This window comes from Podarcis raffonei, chromosome 2, assembly GCF_027172205.1.
Source record: "Podarcis raffonei isolate rPodRaf1 chromosome 2, rPodRaf1.pri, whole genome shotgun sequence".
Lineage (NCBI taxonomy): Eukaryota > Metazoa > Chordata > Lepidosauria > Squamata > Lacertidae > Podarcis > Podarcis raffonei.
Genome location: NC_070603.1, coordinates 75,044,636 through 75,067,528, shown reverse-complemented (window position 1 = coordinate 75,067,528; position 22,893 = coordinate 75,044,636).

The window sequence follows — 22,893 nt, the reverse complement described above, 5'->3', positions numbered from 1 at the left end:
AAAGAAGCTGGTAAAATGCGGTCTTGACTATGCTACCACTCAGTGGATTTGTAACTGGCTGACTGACCGAACCCAAAGGGTGCTCATCAATGATTCCTCTTCATCCTGGAGAAGAGTGACTAGTGGGGTGCCACAGGGTTCTGTCTTGGGCCCGGTCTTATTCAACATCTTTATCAACGACTTGGATGATGGACTCAAGGACATCCTGATCAAATTTGCAGATGACACCAAACTGGGAGGGGTGGCTAACACCCCAGAGGACAGGATCACACTTCAAAACGACCTTGACAGATTAGAGAACTGGGGTAAAACAAACAAGATGAATTTTAACAGGGAGAAATGTAAAGTCTTGCACTTGGGCAAAAAAAATGAGAGGCACAAATACAAGATGGGTGACACCTGGCTTGAGAGCAGTACATGTGAAAAGGATCTAGGAGTCTTGGTTGACCACAAACTTGACATGAGCCAACAGTGTGACGCGGCAGCTAAAAAAGCCAATGCAATTCTGGGCTGCATCAATAGGAGTATAGCATCTAGATCAAGGGAAGTAATAGTGCCACTGTATTCTGCTCTGGTCAGACCTCACCTGGAGTACTGTGTCCAGTTCTGGGCACCACAGTTCAAGAAGGACACTGACAAACTGGAACGTGTCCAGAGGAGGGCAACCAAAATGGTCAAAGGCCTGGAAACGATGCCTTATGAGGAACGGCTAAGGGAGCTGGGCATGTTTAGCCTGGAGAAGAGGAGGTTAAGGGGTGATATGATAGCCATGTTCAAATATATAAAAGGATGTCACATAGAGGAGGGAGAAAGGTTGTTTTCTGCTGCTCCAGAGAAGCGGACATGGAGCAATGGATCCAAACTACAAGAAAGAAGATTCCACCTAAACATTAGGAAGAACTTCCTGACAGTAAGAGCTATTCGACAGTGGAATTTGCTGCCAAGGAGTGTGGTGGAGTCTCCTTCTTTGGAGGTCTTTAAGCAGAGGCTTGACAACCATATGTCAGGAGTGCTCTGATGGTGTTTCCTGCTTGGCAGGGGGTTGGACTCGATGGCCCTTGTGGTCTCTTCCAACTCTATGATTCTATGATTCTATGAAAATATTATCAATAATATCCTATGAATTTGTCTGAGTAAGGAGTGGGTGGGTGTGTTTAATGGCAAACTGTTCTTTTAAAATGCTGGTTGAGGTTTGTGCCCTGAGGACATGCTTTGCAGTTATACCTTCAGACTTTTCTTTTTTCCTTGCCAGATATGGAAATATATCCTTCTTCAAAAAAAATAAAAGAAAATTGGATATTCTAACAGCATCATTGTGAGGTTCAATATTCTGACAGGGACAAATCATGAAGTATTAACAGAATGGTAGTATCTGAGCTGGCATAATTTTCACCTAAAACAATCTGGAGCTGCCAGATTTACAGATCTGAAGGCTTGGGAAAAACTGGGGAAATGGGGAGGGGGGCCGGAAAAGGTGGGGGGGACCTCTGAGCTTCCCCCAGCCACCCAGGGCCTTAACATCTCTAGCTAGATTATGTCAATCCAGTTTGGGCTTATGTTCTTTACAATAGAGGTGGGCAGGTCAGAATCAGTTGGGTGACTGCCATGTGATCTGAAGTGGATCAACAACAATTTCTGATTCCCAATTGCTCAACAGTGGGACCAACAAAATGGCTCCCATGCTGCACTGAAGAAAGACATTGGGGGGAGAATCAGTTGTGGATTTTCACATGGAAGGACTGTAAGATCAGTTTGGGTACTTAAAAAAAAACAAAAATAAATAATTGAGCTCGGAATTATTTATTTCAAAATGCAAGCCTTTGAACTTGGCTCCAGTTGGTGGATCTTAGCCAGTGTGGTGTAGTGGTTAAGAGCGGTAGTCACATAATCTGGGGAACCGGGTTTGAGTCTCCGCTCCTCCACATGCAGCTGCTGGGTGACCTTGGGCCAGTCACACTTCTTTGAAGTCTCTCAGCCCCACTTACCTCACAGAGTGTTTGTTGTGGGGGAGGAAGGGAAAGGAGATTGTTAGCCGCTTTGAGACTCCTGAAGGGGAGTGAAAGGCGGGATATCAAATCCAAACTCTTCTTCTTCTTCTTCTTTTTTCTTTCTTTTAAAAAAAGTTGGTTTGCAAATCCAAAGTCTGCCCTGCCCCCAGTTTACAGCACAGTTGTCTTGGTTTGTTTTCTTCTGCTCCTTCCTTAATTTATGTTTTCCTGTCTCCTGTGTCCACATGGGTTGGCTTCTATGAACTGTCAGGCAGGATGCATTGGCAGGGCTTGCTTGCCTGTCCCCAGAGTTACTTTCTATTTTTCAAAGGAAAGCTCTCACCGTAATTGCGCTAGTCTACATCTGGAGCAGCGCAATCTTGAAAAACCCTAGCAAGAGGTGAGGGCGGTGGGGACAAAAGCAAAGCTTGATAGGTAACCTAGAAGAACCCAATCTGCTCTACATCATAGGTGACAAATGTGATGTCCAATCTGCAGAATTTTTGTAGCAGCAGTAAGTCACAGTAGGGAAATTTGCCCCTCTTAAATTGTACAGCATTCAGCTGTGTACCTTCAGACAAACTTCCAAATGTTTCAGTAAAGTCAGCTCAAGTGAGTTTTAAAAACAAACATGAATCAATACTGGCGTTCAGTGAACAGTTAATGCCGACAAGGACTTATTTGTGGGACATGTCCCGGTTTTAAAGAATGGCCACTTACTGCAGAACTTCACCGTTCCACAGAATAACTCTCTGTGTGACATCTAACTTTGGCTGCACATAGGACTACAAGGCTTCTAAGACCTGCATGTTTCACACCATTAGCATATTAGGTGCTTATGGAAGAACAAGTGCAATGGAAATTGCATTGTAGCCATAAGTGAAGCAAAATGCTTTGCATGGCAGTTATTACCACTGTACTGATGAACCATACTAGGATTATTGCCTTCCATGACCAGCAACTTCCCACAAAGAGAGTAATTGTGTTTAGAAATCAACCTTTTTATTCAGGCATGGCTGTGCCTGCAGATTAAGTTGCATTACTCCATCCAAGTATAAAAGCTTATTCAATGAGTACTTTGGAGCTTGTTATTTTGTGGCTTGGCGCTCATGGTAGATTATGATGCTGGGTTTGAGTTATAGAGAATATATATAGTTATGCAGAGGATGAGATGGTTGGGCAGTGTTCTTGAAGCTACGAACATGAGTTTGACCAAGCTGCGGGAGGCAGTGGAAGACAGGAGTGCCTGGCATGCTCTGGTCCATGGGGTCACGAAGAGTCAGACATGACTAAACAACAACAAATATAGTTATGAGTTGGGGCAGGGGTTAGGCTGAATGCTTGGGTTCTTGCAATAGCTAGCTTGGCTTCCTGATGAGGTGTTAGGCTAGGTAAAGGAAACAAAGGAAGGGGCTCTGTGTGATGCAGCAAATGGGTGGGGGGCCCTCCCTCAGCTGGCTGGAAGTTCACAGAATCATAGAATCTTAGAGTTGGAAGGGACCCAAGGGTCATCTAGTCCAACCCCCTGCAATGCAAGAATCTCCGCTAAAGCATCCATGACAGATGGCCATCCAACCTCTGCTGAAAAACCTCCAAGGAAGATCCACCACCTCTCGTAGGAATCTGTTCCACTGCTGAACAGCTCTTACTGTCAGAAAGTTTTTCCGAATATTTAATCGGAATGGGAATATTTAATCTTGTAACTTGAAGCCATTGGTTTGAATTGTACCCTCCAGAGTAGGAGAAAACAAGCATGCTCCCTTAAGATATTTAAAGATGGCTATCATATCTCTTCTCAGTCTGCTCTTTTCTAGGCTAAACATACCCAGCTCCTTCAAGCACTCCTCATAAGGCTTACTTTCCAGACCCCTGATCCAGATCCCCTTCCTCTGCACACGTTCCAGCTTGTCAACATCCTTCTCAAATTGTGGTGCCCAGAATTGGACACGGTATTCCAAGTGTGGTCTGACTAAGGCAGAATAGAGTGGTATTATTACTTCCCTTGATCTGGACACTATACTTCTGTTGATGCAGCCTAGAATAGCATTAGGGTGTTTTTGCTGCTGTGTCACACTGTTGACTCATGCTGAGCTCGTGGTCCACCAAGACCCCTAGATCCTTTTCACATGTACTGCTAGTAAGCCAGGTGTCTCCCATCCTATATTTGTGCATTTGGTTATTCCTGCCTAAGTGCAAGACCTTACATTTATCCCTATTGAAATTCATTTTGTTCGCCTGGGCCCAGTTCTCCAACCTGTTAAGGTCATTTTGAATTCTGATTCTGTCTTCTGTGGCATTAGCTACCCCTCCCAGTGTGGTGTCATCTGAAAATTTGATGAGCACCCCCTCAATTTCTTCATCCAAGTCATTTATAAAGATGTTGAACAACAATGGGCCCAGGACAAAATTCTGAGGCAACCCACTTGTCACTTTTTCCCCCAGGATGACAAGGAACCATTAATGAGTACTCTTTGGGTTCAGTCAGTCAACCAGCTACAAATCCACCTAACAGTTATCCTGTTTAACCTACATTTTGCCAGCTTCCTCACAAGTGGCTCCAGTAGCAGGGTGTGGTATCACCTTCTCATTTTGCCTCAGGCAGCAAAACGGGATGCGTTGCTCCTGTCAAGCAATACACCAGCTCCAGCAAAAACAGTCATGTTCTACTTCTGGATTTACCTCAGAGAGAAATTCTAGGCCAGTTGGAAAAAGGATCCTTTGGGGCAGGAAAGGTCATTTGTTAAAGTCCAAGCTCAGCTCCCATGGGCTAGCTAACTTTGAAAACAAAGGGGCAATACTATGTAGCTGAATGTAATGGCTGCTGCTTCATAAACCAAGAGGCGTTTTTCCAACTTTCCTGAACCCCAGTCAGAAAACATGTCAACCAATTTTGATTGGGTGACTTGCCCTGCCAATCACGCACCAGGAGCATGTAATATCAACCATATGTTTACTTCAGCACTTTAAACAAAAGGAAAGCAATGTTAGAACTGAGATGCTGAATCAATCGAACTGCTAGCTCACGAGCCTTTGCTCTTATCCCCCAGATAATTTAGGTTAGGATGTGCTCAAGAACGCAGGCCAGAGTTGCAATCTGGAGCTTCAGACCCACTGCCTGGTTAGGATCTCAGTTTGCTGTCCACTAGTTGAGCAAAGAGAGAGGGTTCTGCTTGAGTGGTCCAGCCCACACAATTTTCATGACGCAAATTGGCCACCTCTGTCAGAGCTATTAGCCATGGGAGGGGAAATATACATGTGCAAATGGGTGAGTGTGTAAGTCAGAGTAATTTGCAGTGCTTTTTCGGTGGGGGGGAGTGTACTCAAGGGTATGTAGTACTGGCACCTTCCCCCCCAGAAGAAAGGTTAAAAGTGTGGCACTTGCTTTAACAACTTCTTGTTGAGTACCGGCACCATTTTTTTTCTAGAAGAAAAGCAGGGGTAATTTGCAATGAGGAAATGGTACATGGTAAGAAGGGTTAGCCCCTCCACCCACAATGACCCATATCCCACAGATGGGAGGAGAGCCAATCACAAATCCACCATATCATTTAGTTTGGGCTTAAGTCACTGTTGGAAGATTGTCCAAGTCTCTTCCATATCTTATCCTCTGGCTGTGGTAAAGAAGCCATTGCTATCTTGGCCTACAACGGAACCGCAGTCACTTTCCTTCCGGGTCAATGCTTTGTACTAGCACCAGGTCTTGAACTTATATGCTTTGGTCAAGTAGCTTCTTCCAAAGCCAGGTCCATCTTATCTTCCTCTTCAAATATGTCTGCATTTTGGGTTCAGGTGAGGGCTCTGTTATCTTGGTGAGGCTACCTTCTTGTATAATTCTGATCACTCGATAATCTTACACCACTAATTATTGTTCAGCTAGATTGAGTGTATGAAGAGAGACTTCTCTCAACTGGAAAGACACTGGAGAGTGTTCCTGCATTTGCACCCTCTCTCACTAAGGAACAACCAAGCGTACTATCTTTGATGATTCCAGGAGAATTAGAAATTTGCTTTGAAGGGAAAGCCATTTATGTTAAGTTTGAAAGAAAAATATATTTCGGCTTGATTGTTTGTTGAGAGATACAGTCCATAGGGACTTCAAGGTAAAATCTGCTGTGTGTGCCTATTAAATGGAAGAGTAAAGAAAGTCCTAAACACCAAGAAACAAGCAATGTGGTGAAGAGCACCTGAATATAGATTAGAAAGTGGGGTGGGGGAGAAAACCAGAGGAACGTTTAAAACACACACAGTTGAAGAAGAGAAAAATGTGCTCTGAGTGTTCTGGATAGGAGAAGATGAATTTTAATTAGAAGGAAGCTGCAGAGAATGAAACATCAAAAATTGTTTTGTGTAGGTTTGTTTCGTTAATTAGGTAACTGTAGCTTGATCCTTTCAGCTTATAAATAGCTAAAAAGCAAGTGAGAAAATGCCCCAAAGCAGCTATTTGCACTGGAGTTAAAAATTAGTTTGCCACAAGTGTATGAATAAGCCCTTGGGTCCTGCAGTCATTTAAACACAGAACCTGTTTCACATTAATGGGTTTGGAGCCTCATTCTTCAGCCCAGTTTACTGTGATGCCTTTGCAACTGGAGTAGCACTGGGCTGGCCTGTTGCATTCCCCTGTCAGGAAACGCAAAGATTTCATTGTCTCTTGTGGCCCTGGCAAAATGGATCCCAACTCAACATGTATTTTACAAGGCAACCGCACAAAAACCACCTCCTGCATCTTTAACTGGGGCTGTCGCTAAGCAGGGCCCAAAGGGGGAGAAATAAAATTGTTTTGACAAACACATTTTCTCAAGAAACCTCTGGAGAGTTGCTGTAGCTAAACAGAACGGGGGCTGAATTGGATTGGTTGCCATGGAAACCGCAGAGAGCCAGAACCCATGAACTAAAGCATCCTAATAATACCTTCAGCTCACACACCAGCTAAGGGTGGAGGCAGCGGCAGGATCAAAAATCACTATTGCTCAGGGGCTGGGACTTAAGAAACGCTCAGAGTGCAGAAGCCGGAGGGTTGGGGGGGGGGAGGTTGTTAACTAATGTGCAGACCCAAACTCTGCTTCTCCCTGATCACCAGGTGCAGGGGAAAAGTGTGTGTGTGTGTGTGTGTGTGTGTGTGTGTGTGTCTGTGCTCAATAGAGAAAGAACACAGCAGAGAAGCAGGTCATAGCAGTAAGTTCCTGCTCCCGATAATCTCTCCTTCCATCTTCGCACTCCTGTAATGCCCATCTCTCTCTCCTCTAGCCCATTTCCCTCTCCCTCGCCCCTTCCCACCTAAATCTATGGCCTTGTTCTCCCCTTCCCTGTGGTTCCCATCTGCTGCACCTCCTTTCACCCCCTATTCTTTGCTCATTTCCTCCCATCTGTCTCCTCCGCTGCTTTTCATTCCTTTCCTCCTCCTCCTCCTTTTGTCGTGGTAGGCAGGTTCAGGCACCGTGGCCCATTCTGTCCTCAGCTTCCCCACTGAGCCTGCAACAAGGGTGCCAATTAGTGCGAATTATCTTGCTGGCATAGGTCCACCCGCGCAGCCACACAAATAACTGGGAAACCATTTCCTGTGGCTAGTGGTTCAAACTGAGAAGGCGAGTTCAGTAAATTTGACAAACCCTGTTAAAGTCACTGCTGCGTGGCGTCTCCACGACCGAGCTGGCTTTTTCAAGAGAGTGCAAGGCCTACAAAAACAGCCCATGTGCTAAGGGCAACACTCATCAATGTAAGAGCTCTGTTTTCGAAAGCTGTGCGGGCACAGATGTACAAACACCTTGAGCTTAGCCATTAACCCCTGCCCAAATAAAAAGCTATATTGGCAAAGGCGGCAGCAGATGGGCATTGCTTTATGCTCATGTTCTTAACTTTCCACTTTGGTGAGGGTGCCTGAGTAAAAACATATGTGCACGTCAGTTGAGAATGGGATACACATGCTTAGACTGGTACTTTTCTTGGAAAAATACTTTATGTTAATGGCTCTTTATTTCCCCAAATGACGAGAAGTTCTAGAGTCAGTGCCTGAGGGCTTAAGTTCCTCTGGATGAGAGCACGCAGTAAGACATAAGGTGCTTTTGAAATGTTTGTTTCATTTACAATATATGTAAGCAGACCGTAGTGGAAGCAAACAAATTTCTGCAGCAGGCAGCAAAACAATTGATGCTCTCTCAATGATTCCCAGAGAGCAACTGAGTGGTGCCAACCGGTACTCCAAATCTTTAGCTGAAAAGCTCCCTGCAGGCTGTTTGTGTACACACCATATATTTAATACCTTATGCCTCCTATCCTCCTCGAGAGGTCCGGAGGGTGGCAACACAAGGATGGGCCTTCTCCGAAGTCAGTGGCGTAGCGTGGGTTGTCAGCACCCAGGGCAAGGCAAGTAATTTGCGCCCCCTAACCCGTGGATTTGCGCCCCCTAACCCTAACCCCCAGATGTTGCGCCCGGTGCGGCCGGCGCCCCCTGCACCCCCCACGCTACGCCACTGTCAGCAGTGGCTCCTCGTCTGTGGAATGCTCTGCCCAGGGAAGTTCACCTGGCACCTTCATTATACACCTTTAGGCACCAGGCAAAAATGTTCCTTTTTAACCAGGCCTTTGGTTGATTTGATTGACATCCTATGCTCTTTTAAAATGTGTGTTGGGGGGTGTTATTTGGTTGTTTTTATTTTGTGGTTTTATATTTTGATTTTGTTCTGTGAACCACCCTGAGACCTCTGGGTATAGGGCGGTATAATAATAATAATAATAATAATAATAATAATAATAATAATAATGCATGTTTAGAGTTCCACCACCTCCAGAATCCTGGAAACTGTAGATTACCCCTTATAGAAGTATAATTCCCAGCAGCCTTAACAAACTATGGTTCCCAGTGGGAATGTGTGTGCAGAGCCTAACTCAATTCAGACTTCTAGCTGCACCTCTGTCCCACCCCTCCACCCCAAAATGCTTAGGTGTGTCATATTCCCAAGGCTGGAGAAAGATTCCAGAACATTAAGGCACATTAAAGACCTTCTGGGACATCCCTGCTCACCCATCAAGTTTGTCAGGCAAAACGATGGACCCATTCATGCTAATTGAGAGAGCCAAGCTCATAACAACAAGCAGCACCAGGGCAGCAATCCTCCCATCAAGGAAAGTAGCAATTAAATTACCGTATTTTTCGCTGTATAAGACGCACCAGACCACAAGACGCACCTAGTTTTTGGAGGAGGAAAACAAGAAAAAAAATATTCTGAATCTCAGAAGCCAGAACAGCAAGAGAGATCACTGCACAGTGAAAGCAGCAATCCCTCTTGCTGTTCTGGCTTCTGGGATAGCTGCGCAGCCTGCATTCGCTCCATAAGACGCACACACATTTCCCCTTACTTTTTAGGAGGGAAAAAGCGAGTCTTATAGAGCAAAAAATATGGTACTATGTTCATGCTGTTTGCCTCTGTCAGGAGTGAATTTCACACACAAATCAAAGGGGGAAGATTACGCTGCCCTGATCTGACCCCCAAGGCCTCTGCCTACCCAGATACACTCGTAAACATTATAGCACCTTTCAGGTTCAAGCCCTAACTTAGCAAGTAATCTTAAAGCAAATCAGACCATTGTTCCATCTGGTCCAGTGCTGTCTGCCCTGACCTGCAACCGCCTTCTGGACAACAGGCAAAGGTCTTTCCTATAGCATTCCTTGCTACCTTATCCCTTTTTGTCAGGAGATAACTAGGGACTGGGCCAGAGACCTTTTCCTTACAAAGCAAGAGTTCTGCTGCTAAAGGATGGGCCCTTCCACAGGCACTTGTAGACAATGACCTGCAGTGAAGTGAAAGATCAGACAGCATATGGCCAAGAAGGGAGCGGAAGGGCTTTTATATAGGAGTTCCCAGGGCAGAAAGTTTGGGTGAGGAACAAAATGGAATAGCCTGTTCAGTTACAACAGCAACAGCTTATATCTTCTTTGTTCCATCTCTGCATCCCATCCTTTGCTTCCTGGCTCAGCCTCATCTAAGGGGGTCTTAAGAGCATGCAGATGTTTTGGATGATGCACAGCTGTGAAGGCATCTCTGCAGGTAAGTCTGCAGTACAGGGCGGCTGAGCCTGTTTAACATACATTTAAGCTCTAATTGAATTATCACTGATTGGCAATGAGATGCAAAAAGCACAACCCCCCACAATACATTGTCCACCTGTACACCCGTGTTTGGGTGTGGGTATGTGCATCTGCCACCTAAGAGTTCACTTCATACATCTGACATAGTGGGCTTTGGTCCTCGGAAACATATGTGCCATGTTTGACGTTGGAATGGTTTCCTTTGGGAGGTTGTAGACTCTCCTTCACTGGAGGTTTTTAAGCAGAGGTTGGATGACCAACTGTCAGGGATATGTTAGCTGAGATTCCTGAATCCCACCATAAAATAGCAATAGTATGGAAGTGCCTCACATCAGACTGGCTAGGATATGGAGTAAGGTGGCCAAGTGGAGAAAAAAGACAGAATTCCTGCACTTCTAATGGTTTGGAAGAACAAATAATGTCAGCTTTCCCCCTTCTCTGCACTTATTATAGGTACATGAGCACTGTGCTCTTTTTTCACCTGGCTAAAGGTAAAGGTAAAGGTACCCCTGACAGTTAAGTCCAGTCTCGGACAACTCTGGGGTTGCGGTGCTCATCTCGCTTTACTGGCTGAGGGAGCCAGCGTACGGCTTCTGGGTCATTGTGGCCAGCATGACTAAGCTGCTTCTGGTGAAGCCAGAGCAGCACATGGAAACGCCGTTTACCTTCCCGCCAGACAGGTACCTATATATCTACTTGCACTTTGACGTGCTTTCAAACTGCTAGGTTGGCAGGAGCAGGGGCTGAGCAACAGGAGCTCACCCCATCGCAGGGATTCGAACCACCAACGTTCCAATCGGCAAGCCCTAGGCTCAGTGGTTTAGACCACAGCACCACCCACGTCCCTACTTTTCACCTGGCTACCCAGATCTAAAGTGTTCTAATGGTGGGCTCTAATTTGCAACTCTTGGAGTTAACAGGGTGTGTGTTGCTTTGACTAACACGAATTCTGAGCTGCCTCTGAAAGAAGAGGCACCACTGCACTGACTCCAGATTTTTTGTGCCATGGCTACAAGTACTAGAACCTTTTTGGGTAGGGGGAGGGAATAGGTATAGTTTCACACAACTAATTAACTCAAACATTAATATAACTTATAGATATTGAGGCATTTGCACCATGCTCAGTATATGTGACTGTGGCTCTGTGCTTTTCCGTCACACTTTCCAGATAGGAGCAAAGGCTTGGGTGGAACCAGTTAGTCTGCAAAGAATACGTGGCAGAACCTCTGCATCTTCAAAACAGAGCCTTATGACTTAGTCTCTGAACCATACCACTTCAGACCATAGGTGAAGGAATGCTTTTTCGTAATAGGATCTGCAGATGAGAGAGGAAACACATGGAGCAACATCAGTCATGTAAGCCTCCAACTGCAGTCTGCATGGTCTAGCTGGCTCATGCAGAAACTGTCCTCTTGACCGTTGGACCCACTATTGGTCTTGTCCACTTAGTCCCCCAGAGGCTGTTTTCGTATGCAGGGGAAGTTTTTAACTCACTAAGGGTTTGAGACCCATCAGCTACACTCACCTGATTTAGCCAGCCTGTGGGAGGTGTGGCCGCTGTCACATGCTGACAGCTTCTAAGAGTCACAGGTGAGAGCTGAGTGCAGGGTGGGGACCCCATGCATTGGTTTAGTAGCTCAGTGAGAACCATGCCTTAGAGCAGCGGTAACCAGCATGGTGCCTTCCAGGTGTTGAACTCCCATCAGCTCCAGCCAGCCTTGCCAATGGCCAGGGATGATGGGAGTCCAATGGCATGTGGGCGACACTATGTTGCCTACCCTCCTCCCTTAGAGAAAGGCCAGCATCTTTTAAGTAAAAACGAAAAGCACAGCCTCCAATGAACCAGATGCAAGAGTTAAACCTTCTGTGTTCTACCCACTGTACCCCCAGCTCTGGATTTGAAAGTCTGGTTGCTGGGTATTTGCTTCCTGAATCTGACAGCAGCTAATACCCAAGAGACTCGAGTGGTTTGCTTTCAATTTGTGTGTTTGTGCCTGTGTTAATTTGCCCAAACATTGCATCCCACGGTGTTGGGCTTGACAAGATGACAAGCAATGGGAGCACTTCTAAAGGATCCAGACAGACAGGCAACTGGATAGACTGCTAGGCGAGCTACTCGATCTGCCTCCTTGTTAAGCGCCAATGTGCAAGTAATGATGCCAAAGTTGACGGACCTTGGAAACAGGGAACCTGCTGTCTGAAAACCCTGCAAGAATGACGTAATTGCATCCACCACTCTCCCCTCCCTCCTTCCTGATGTTTGGAGGAGCTTAGTGAGATACGCACAAAAAGTAGCCGAAGATTAACTTAGTTTACCCAGAAATGCTTTGGCGCAGCAAAAGGCAATATAATAGCATTCATTCCAGCTAATAAGCTCCGGTCTTTGCTTAGCTCTGTCAGATACTTGCTCAGGGATATTTATCAACAGAACACTGAACTGTGAAGGCCTCTGGACAGATCTGCTGCTTTCAAAATGAGAAATGCTACATTTCATATCCTAGCCACCAAAGCCCCACGTAATATCCCCCACGGAGCATGCTCTTGTTGTAGGGCTTTTCTCTCTGTGTGTTTTTGGAAAGAGGAGGGCTTGCCTTCCTGCCTCTTGACACTGGCTCCTGCCAGAAGCATCGGACATGTGTTTTTCCCCAGGAAGACATAAATCTATCAGGCACGGTTAACCAAATCTTAATTATGGAGGGAAAGAAAAATACCTTAAACATATTCATATTACTAGTTTATAATGGTCTCTTGCTCTGGATCCAGTAAACTGAATAATAATGCACTCTTGAATAAGGTGCAATCAACTGTGGTTGAGCTATGCTGATTTGCAAACGATAACAATCTTGTGAGTCTTAAGAATTGCCTTGTTCGATCAGACTCCAAGTCTGTGGTCCTGCAGTGTATCATCATAGAATTGTAGCGCTGGAAGGGACCCCAAGGGCCATCTAGTCCAACCCCCTGCAATGCAGGAATCTTTTGCCCAATGCGGGGCTCAAACCCACAACCCTGAGATTAAGAGTCTGATGCCGTACTGACTGATCTATGCAGCTTTACAGCAGTGACCAGCCCCGAAGGCTCACCAGCAAGAAACCATTCCTCTGTTGCTTGACCTCAGCTTCTGGTCATTTCAAAGATATATTGTCTCAAATGTATATATGGAAGCTCTGTTTAACAATCAAAGCTAATAGCCTTATCATTAATTACTTTTCTAATTATTTTCAGAGCAGTGGCAGATATAAAGATAGCACTCACAGGGGTTCCTCAGCTGCAAGGTGAGCCAGGTCCCCTGGCCCTCAGTCCATGCATGCATGTATACACAGAGATCTGCCTTATGTTGAGTCAGCCCATTGGTCCACTCCACTCAGTATTGTCTACACTGACTGGCGGTAGCTCTCCAGAGTTTTAGGCAGGGGACATTCCAGTTCTACCTGGAGATGCCAAGGATTGAACCTGAGACCCTCTGTTTGCAAGGCAATGCTCTACCACTGAGCTATGACCCTTCCCCATATGCAGGTCATTTAACTCAACACTGGCTCAGCTGTCCATCTTACCTTTCCCCAATGCTTCAACATGGGCTGTCTGCCTTTTAAAACTGTTTCAGTCTGAATCTACATTGATCGGTCAATCCATTTTTTAATTGCCAGATTTAGAATGTTGCAAACAAGGGGAATCACAACTTGCACAACTTGTTATAGAGCAGGAGCAAATCTTCTGTCAGGGGAAAAATCACAGCATTGGGGTATTCACAGGTGGGTAAGGGAGAACATAGCAGAGGTTTGTGAAATCATTCACAGTGTAGAGAAAGTGGAAGCAGATAACATAATGGCAGCACCCAATGAAGCCAAAGAGTGAGACATTCAGGAAAGGTAAGAGGAAGTTATTCTACCCCCCTGCAGTACATAGTTAAAACCGTGGCATTTGTTCCCCATGGTGATAGCCACCAAATCAAACTACTTTTTTAAAAAACTGGGCAAATTAGCGGAGGATAAGGCTATCAAAGGCTACTTGTCATGACAGCTACATGCTGCCTCCAGGATCAGAGGCAGAATGCCAGTTGCTGGGGAGCAACAGCAGGAAAGGACTCCTGCCCTCGTGTCCTGCTTGCTGGCTTCCGAGAGGCGTCTGGTGGGCCACTGTGGGAAAGAGGATGCTGGACTAGATGGGCCTTTGTTCTGATCCAGCAGCAGGGCTCTCCTTGTGTTTGCTTCCTTGCCTAATCCCAGAGTTCCAGTGTTCAAAGAGAATTGCTTCACTCTCTCCACATAGTTCATAATTTTCGTACCTTGTGTACTGCCTCCCACGCCTGCAAAAGACTCAGCTTTTCAAGCTTCCTTCCTTCCTTCCTTCCTTCCTTCCTTCCTTCCTTCCTTCCTTCCTTCCTTCGATGCTTCTTCCTTTTGGGCCCTTCCAGATGTCCTTTTTATTGTGCATTCACGATGATTTGTGCTCATGATGGTATCGGGGCAGTTATACACCATCCCATTTGCAATACTGTTTGAGTCTGCGAAAGCTTTGGAGCAGACATACTGCTTTGTTTCCAAACCGTGCATGTCCCATAAGTTCCTTCTGAAATGCTCTAACTTTTTATACCAAACATTTTCCAGTCCCCACCCCCGTTTTTGTTGCACTAGAGTGTAAGAACACCCCTCCAGACAGCATTAATGCAGTAGCATTGGGGAAAGCATTGCAGAACAACTTAGAAAGCAGAATGATGTGTGGACAATCCGGTATAAATCCAGCAATCCTTAATGACATGTTGCAGAATACATCTGCGAAAGAATGAAAAAGCACCTCACCAGCCTGGAGAGGGTCTTGGATCATTTCACTTGCCTTTTAGCATGGTTTCTGCTTTCCAATATACTTCGGGAAACCACAGGCACCAACGGATCAACGCTGGATATTCACCATCTCTAGGAGCCTGATGGGACGCGGGTGGCGCTGTGGGTAAAAGCCTCAGCACCTAGGACTTGCCGATCGAAAGGTTGGCGGTTCGAATCCCCACGGCGGGGTGCGCTCCCGCTGCTCGGTCCCAGCGCCTGCCAACCTAGCAGTTTGAAAGCACTCCCGGGTGCAAGTAGATAAATAGGGACCGCTTACTAGCGGGAAGGTAAACGGCGTTTCCGTGTGTGCTGCGCTGGCTCGCCAGATGCAGCTTGTCACGCTGGCCACGTGACCCGGAAGTATCTGCGGACAGCGCTGGCTCCCGGCCTCTAGAGTGAGATGAGCGCACAACCCTAGAGTCTGTCAAGACTGGCCCGTTCGGGCAGGGGTACCTTTACCTTTACCTTAGGAGCCTGATATGCAGGGCCAGCTCATACATGAGTGCACCCTGCTGCCGCAGTCCTATGCAATCTTACCTGGGGACATGCCCCATTGAATTCAGAGGGACTGACTTCAAAGCAGATGAGGATTGCACTGCTGATTCTTCAGCACTTGAAAGATTGCAGCTAAATCATTTTTGAGGTGATTGCTTGGGAGTTTGAACTGTGGCATTTGCTATGTCATGGGCTTATTCGCACGCTGAAGCTACCTCGAAGTGCCGCCACCAGAAAACGACATGTGCAAACCAGCCCACAGCTGGCTTTTGTTATGATTCTGTTCACAAGATTTCAAATCCAGGGGCACCTCAGAGCAAGTGGAAGCATAAGAGGGCTCCATTTTTAGACCACAATGTGTCTATCTCCTTCTTCCCATGTGTCAAGCCAGCAGCTCTCTGGTGTGCTTTTGCTATTTTGTCACTGCCTGTCTCACAGGCTTTCTGCATGTCCCTGTGCCTTGCCTTTCCCAGGCCCCGTGAATCAGAGTATGCCTGCCCTTCAGCGATAGACGCAGTGTGCCACCCCTCCCTCCCTCCTTCCTCCTCCTCCAACTGGCACCAGCTGCCATTATGTGAGAGGCAGCCCAGGGCAGAGGGGGTTCTGTGTGCGGCTGGGCTGGTGCAATTTCACAGCTAGAGTCCTACCAGCAGCTTAATGCAATAAGTTTGTCACAAATTAACTTCAGGTTGCTGCGTCTCTGCTGTCCCCCCCCCTCCCATGTAGCTGCCGGCGAGGAAAGGGAGTGATTATTTGCATTATCCTCTTCACACCCTCTGTAGCCCCTCATCCTTCCTGCCTTGTCTAATAATTCCCCTCCCACTTCTACGCCTGTGACGCAGAGCACAAAGCCCTGTTTCTTCGGCACAATGCCAGGCAGGGAAGATGGAAGGAAGGGTACCGGTGACATCCTTCTCACCTGGGCTTTGCAGTTTGTTCACCAGCAGGCAGTGGGCCGGAAATGTGTTGGGCTTGGTGGGAATCATGGGCTAACCTCAGGCAAGATTTTATGTGCTTTGCAGACTTTGTACAGTGGTACCTTGGGTTACATACGCTTCAGGTTACATACGCTTCAGGTTACAGACTCCGCTAACCCAGAAATAGTACCTCAGGTTAAGAACTTTGCTTCAGGATGAGAACATAAATCGTGCTCTGGTGGCCCGGCGGCCGCAGGAGGCCCCATTAGCTAAAGTGGTGCTTCAGGTTAAGAACAGTTTCAGGTTAAGAACAGACTTCCAGAACAAATTAAATTCTTAACCCGAGGTACCACTGTAATGTCCATTGTAGGAGTCCCTGCTTCAAGCGGACTCAGGAAACTGCTTTACCTGGAGGGTGGAGAAGGGAGGGGCAGGGTTGTGCCAGGCAGGCCCCAAAGCAGGAAAAATTCACTTGCCACTCTTCAGAACATGGTTCTTTCAGCTTATGCAGCTGAGCAGGGTGTTCCCAGGCCATCCGGGACAACGGAAGTAAATGCAGCAGCGGAGCGTGTCTTCAAGTTGCAGGTTCGATCCCCATAAGGGACAGCTGCATCGCAGGGGATTGGACCAGATGATCCTCAGGATACCTTCTTCCTCTATGATTCTAAAGGGCTGGTGTTACCTTTTAAAGCCCCCAATGGACTTAAAGTGTCTGACCACCTCCTTACAATACTCTCTGGCTACCTCTGCCAGATGAGGTCTGATGGGTGGCTCTTAGAGAAGGACGCTTTAGACTTAGCACTCCAGTTAGGGAATACCTACCTCAGTGGGAAATGGTTGAGAATTCCAGCTGGTGAGAGCATTTGTGGTCAGGTGATTTTTATTCTCATTTTATCATACGTATTGGCAAGGCTACTTTTTTGTGCCGGGCCATTGTATACAGAAACACAGACAGCTTCAATATTTCAAAACAACTCAATCAGCTCCCGTCTCTCAAACAGGAAGAAGACAGTGTTGGTTATTGCAGGAGTGCGGTGCTGTTGTAATGATTTATTACTACAGCATCAAAGTACATGGCAATTTATAGAGCTGTAATGAGAGCACACCTCTGCAACTCCGGATCGTAAAATGCTTGGAGAAGAGCAGGGCAGCAAGGGAGGGGTAGAGAAAGCAAGATGAGTGTTGCACATTAAGACTCTAAGGAAAAATAGTTGCCATGCAAGCTGCAGAGAGAGCTTAAGAGTAAGCGGCAGTAGTTAGAGCAGGTCCAAGGCATTTTGCTTTCTGAGGCAAAGGGAAAAGGCGGCACCTGCCATTTAAAGCTGGCTGGGCTGGGGGTTTTGATCTTATTCCACCCTGTTGACAGGGCAGCATCCTCTGCCACACCTGAGGGAAGCAGCCTAGCTTAAGAGGCCCTGTGGCAAACACAGCTCTGCCCTCCCTTGACATATTGCTACAGTGATGTCATTATGAGACCCTGGAGAACAGCTGCCAGTCACTGCTGCAATGGCCTGACACAATATAAGCCAGCTTCCTATGTTCCTAAGCCAGGGCAAATGTCATGGGGCAAGTTAGCAGGGAGAGGGATACTGAAACATTGTGCTACTCAGCAAACCACTACTGGAAATCTGTCCTAAATTCAGTATACCGTATAAGCAAGAGTGTTTGTAAAAGAAAACTGGCTTATATTTATAACAGGATCCACCTCTTCAAATGGGAGCATTTCCATTTTAAATAAGCAGTGCTGTTGTAGCCAAGCTGTTCTGCCATGTAATGCGGAGAGATTATCATCTCTCCAAGGTATTATTCATCCTGGTAGCTGATGGAGATAATCAAAGTGGATTAAGGGGCAATCAGCTGCAGCGAGATCGCTTCAGCCTTGTTTGGATGTCCTAGTTCCACCTAGAATGTGCTTGGGATGTGTCTCTCCTCCCTAGAAGGGACAATAATGGGTAAAGGGATGTGTGTAAAAACCACACGACGGAGAGACCGTCTGGGCTTGTTCTGGAGACTTTGCCATTGTTTATGCCAGAATTGCTGTTCTTGTGCTCTTTCTGCTTGCCTTTCCATAATTTGCAACCTGCTTGATCTGTACATTAAAAATAAAAAAGATTATCATAAAGGTACCATCATTTGGGGGTACTTACTCCTCCAGTGGCAATTGGTGCCACACAGGGTGCACTGAATTTCCCTGTTGCAATAGGAGGACCATCAATCATGTTGGTTGTAAAACCAGCAACAGGACCCAAGTCTTGCAGCTGTCCTGAGTTACTCTTATCAAGTACAGATATCTGAAATGTAAGAAGAAGACACTTAGAGTCCTCCCCTTTAAAAAGGTCAGCCGTCCCTAGCATTCCTCTCCCTCCCTCTGCTTCATTGCAAATTGTATTGTCAAAATCTCCTCTTCAATATAGAGGTGGGTGCTATCTGTCTCATCCAGGAAAGATAATATCTGCAGATACTGATGCTGCCAGATTGAAGTGCTTCAAACAAGCAGCTTGGGGGTGGAATCCCAATTGAGTTTATATCAACTTTTAATGACTTTGGAAATCTTGTGCAGTTTGGCAACAGCTTGGTCTACTGTGATTGCAGGAGGGAGCCTGGCCGCTGCTTATTTCATGGATGCTACTAAAATTGAGAATGAACAGAAATAGGAAGAAAATGCAAATCTCTTGCCACTCTCATTCTCTACGTTGCCTAGAAGCTGCTAAATCCCCAAGAGCAAAAAAAATCAGCAATCATTGTGCAAACCCCTCAAGACAGAACTGACTAAGAGATTGAGCTGTGAATCAGGAAGAGCCTGGTTTGAGTCTTATCTCTGCCGTGAACTCACTAGGTAGCCTTAGGCAAGCGGCTCTCTTTCAGCCCCAGTTCTTCCTCACCCCAACATGCAATCGTGGGGAGACAAATATTAATATAGACTTACTGCTGTATTGTTGCAAGGGTTACAACTGGATAATGCACGTGGAGTGCTTTGGAATTGTGAAAGTGCTGTATGGGCAATATAGTGATGGTGGTTACTATCGTTAGGGGAAACGTGGTTTTAACTGGGTATAGTACACACACTGTTAACATTTTCCATGGAATGTAGGACAAATAAAGGCTTTCATGGCATGTCAGGACTGTGGTCATCTAGGTCTGCTTCTACCATTTCCACTCAGGCAGGAATTCAGTGCTCCACGTCTTTGCCATGTCACTCAGTTTAAAATGCACTATGATTGGCCAGAGTTTGGTGGTGGTGGTGGGTTAATTCTCATGATTTGAGCAAGACTTCCATTTTCTGAAGAGAGCCTTCTTTTCAACTATGTCTTCCTTGACTCTGCTCGTTAACTATGTTTGCATCCTCCTGTATTTGTTGGTAGGTTGTGGATTTGATGTGTACCTAATTTCTTGCATACATGGTAGCTGAACATCTAATGCTATGGTTTCATATCACTTCAGTTCTTGGAAGGATCGAAATTGCCCCCTCAACTTCCTTTTGATGAATCCATTGATTTTAGAAGTTTCCTATTTTGAAATTAAACGTTACTGCATTGGATATTCTTGGCAACTTTTCGCTTACGTAGATGCTGAAGTTTTACAGCACCGGAGTCGCTGTTCCCAATCAGTTCAGCAACATTTACACTTAGGGCTTCTCCTCAGTCACTCTTGGCCTGTGCCTAGAAAGTGTGGGTCTGAGAGGTTTTCTGATTGCCCCATGCTTTCCAGGCACTGGTCTGAGTGGCTTTCATTTTCCATTTGCAAGAAAACATGCTCTTTACCATTGAATCAGAGCAAATGTCAGTTGGGTTTCCTGCAGGTTGATGTTTGCTCCAATTCAGCACTAAAGCATGGGCTTTCAAAGGGAAAGTGGTGGGGCAAACAAAAAACTGCTCAGACCCATGTCCAGAAAGTATGGGGCAAGTGGAGAACCTCTCAGACCTATGCTTTCTAGGCATGGGGAAAGCAGAGTAGATGAGCCGTTAGTGATGGAATTACCTGCTTCCAACGACCCCCTGCTTCTGAAAGTGCATCCTCAGCACAAGAAGACACCTGTTTGTCATGTGAGGAATGAGTCCCTACTAAAATATTATTTCCTGCTTCCCTAAAATGTCAGGCTGCATTGAGACCCACTTCCCTGTGACAACATGACTGTATCCAGTCCTTGTTGGAGTGAAGACCACATTGTAGTAACAAATGAGCTAGGGATTAACCCAAGGATGGGACTGTGGTTCCATATCCTCCAACATTTTTCCAATGAAAATAGGGACGTCCTATTCCATAGTGATAATAATTTTATTATTTATACCCCGCCCATCTGATTGGATTTTCCCAGCCACTCTGGGCAGCTTCCAACATACAACAGAATAAAACATTAAACGTTAAAAGCCTTCTCTATACAGGTTTGCCTTCAGATGTCTTCTAAAGGTTGTATAGTTACTTATCTCCTTGGCTCAGGGATCACAAGACTTCATACCCTCCAACATTTCTCTGAAGAAAACAGTAACGTCCTAAGGAAAAGCAGGACATTCTGGAATCAAATCAGAAACTGGGACAGCTTCTATAAATCTGGGACTGTCCCTAGAAAATGGGGACACTTGGGGGGTCTACAGTTCAGTGCTAGAACATGTGCACTGAATACTGAAGGTATTCGGTTCAACCCTAGCATCTCTTGTTAGAAGGATAAGGTAGCGAATGTTGTCAAAGACCTTTGCCTGAGAGTCACTGGGCTGGAACAGACAACACTAGGCAAGTGGAACAAATAGGCTGAACTGGTATTAAGGCAAATTCCTAAGAGGTTCCTGGTTTCCAGCACAGCCCTTTCATATTCAAATAGGAAAGCCCAACCTACATATTTAATTTGAATGTTTAATTGGATATACATTTTCTACCAGGGCTGAGGGGGCCAGAGCTTGCCTAGGTTAGTATCATTAGTGTGCCCAGTTCCCCCCGCCCCGCTTTTAGAGGGTGATGAGATACTGGAAGTATGAAAAAAAACACTATGGTATGAATCTTAATGAAAGCGCTTATGCTGTCACCAGGGAGATGTGTGAAATTTGGAAACCTAATTCCATCTGGTGAAACACCCAGCATCAGAACACAGAGGACTAAGCCCACAGACAGCTAGTGGAGCTCTGCAGAGAAGCAGTGCTGTGCAATTCAGGTGATAGCAGCAGGGTGGGGGATTCCTGGCTCCTGCAATCCCCAGACCAGGTCCTCCCTATTGTCAGCTAGCCAAGCTCCCTGATTAAGGATGCAGGAAAGTTGAAACTGCCTGACTGGGTGGAAGGAGCCAGGCACAGCCGCTCCATCCATCAGGGCTCTCGCTTTCTGCCAAGCACATTAGGGGATAATTAAGTAAAAATAGGCCTTCCGACCAGTGTAGCTCATTAAGGGCTAATTAAGTTAATTAGTGCCAGGTGTGGATTGCGGCTCTCACTTTCGCTTGGCTGTTGTTTGCTGTAATTGCATTTTCTCAGAAGCTTCCTCCCTTCGGCTGGAATACTGCCAAAGGGAAAGGTATTCAATGCCTCACACTGTTGATGCAACAGTGACTAGCTAATGGCCGCCTAATGACGGCCACATGGGAAATGGGGACACTTAACCCTTTCGGCTATGTAATCTGCCACACACACACACACACACACACAGTGAGAGAGAGACCTGGGGCCTAAGCCAAAGCACTGAGTCCAGTCCAAAATGCAGCTCCCAATCGCTGTCATATATCTGCACTGCTTAGACTTGTGCACACAAGTTTAAGGAGGTCATCATCCCTGACCGCTGGTCCTGCTAGCTAGGAATGATAGGAGTTGTAGTCCAACAACATCTGGGGACCCAAGGTTGAGAATGGCTCCCCTAGAGTGATTAAGATGGAAGATGGCAACCTTAATGTGTTGGCGCAGTATGGATTTAGATAGGTATCTTCCTCCAATGAGGTAGCCATGAAGGCAAACAGATGAGCACAGGATTCCCTTAAAAGATGTGGAGACTGAGGGACAATGAATTATTCAAGATACATTCTACAAGAATGGAGATTCTGACCCAGCATCAGGAAGAGCTTTCTGATGGTAAGAGCTCTTCAACAGTGCAACAAACTCCCTCAGGAGCCTGTGGACTCTCCTTCCTTGGAGGTTTTCAAACAGAGGTTAGGTGACCATCTGTCACGGATGCTTCCGTTGAGATTCCTGCATTGCAGGGGGTTGGACTAGATGACCCTTGGGGTCCCTTCCAACTCTATGATTCTATGGTTCTATGTTCATTTTAATATGAAGTGTTGCCCAGATATACAACAATGGGGTAGAGAGGATTAAGCAAGATTTTAGAATTTATCATTACCTGTGTTCATCAGATTTTTTAAACTTTTTTTTTTGCTACAAAAGAGTGTTTGTTAGGTTGCTTGTTTTAGTTATACATTTCTTATTCCTGGTGATAAGAAGGTATCACTTTGGATGTTGCTTGATAAGTTCCTTGGCAGAGATCTTTCTATGACATTTAGATGCCTTCCAGATTGCACCCATTTCCTTCCTTGCAGTGTGCTGAGTGGCAAGGTTGGCTTTGTAGGTGATATGAAGCCCATACCTCATTGGGGAGGGGGACACTAGTCTTCCCCC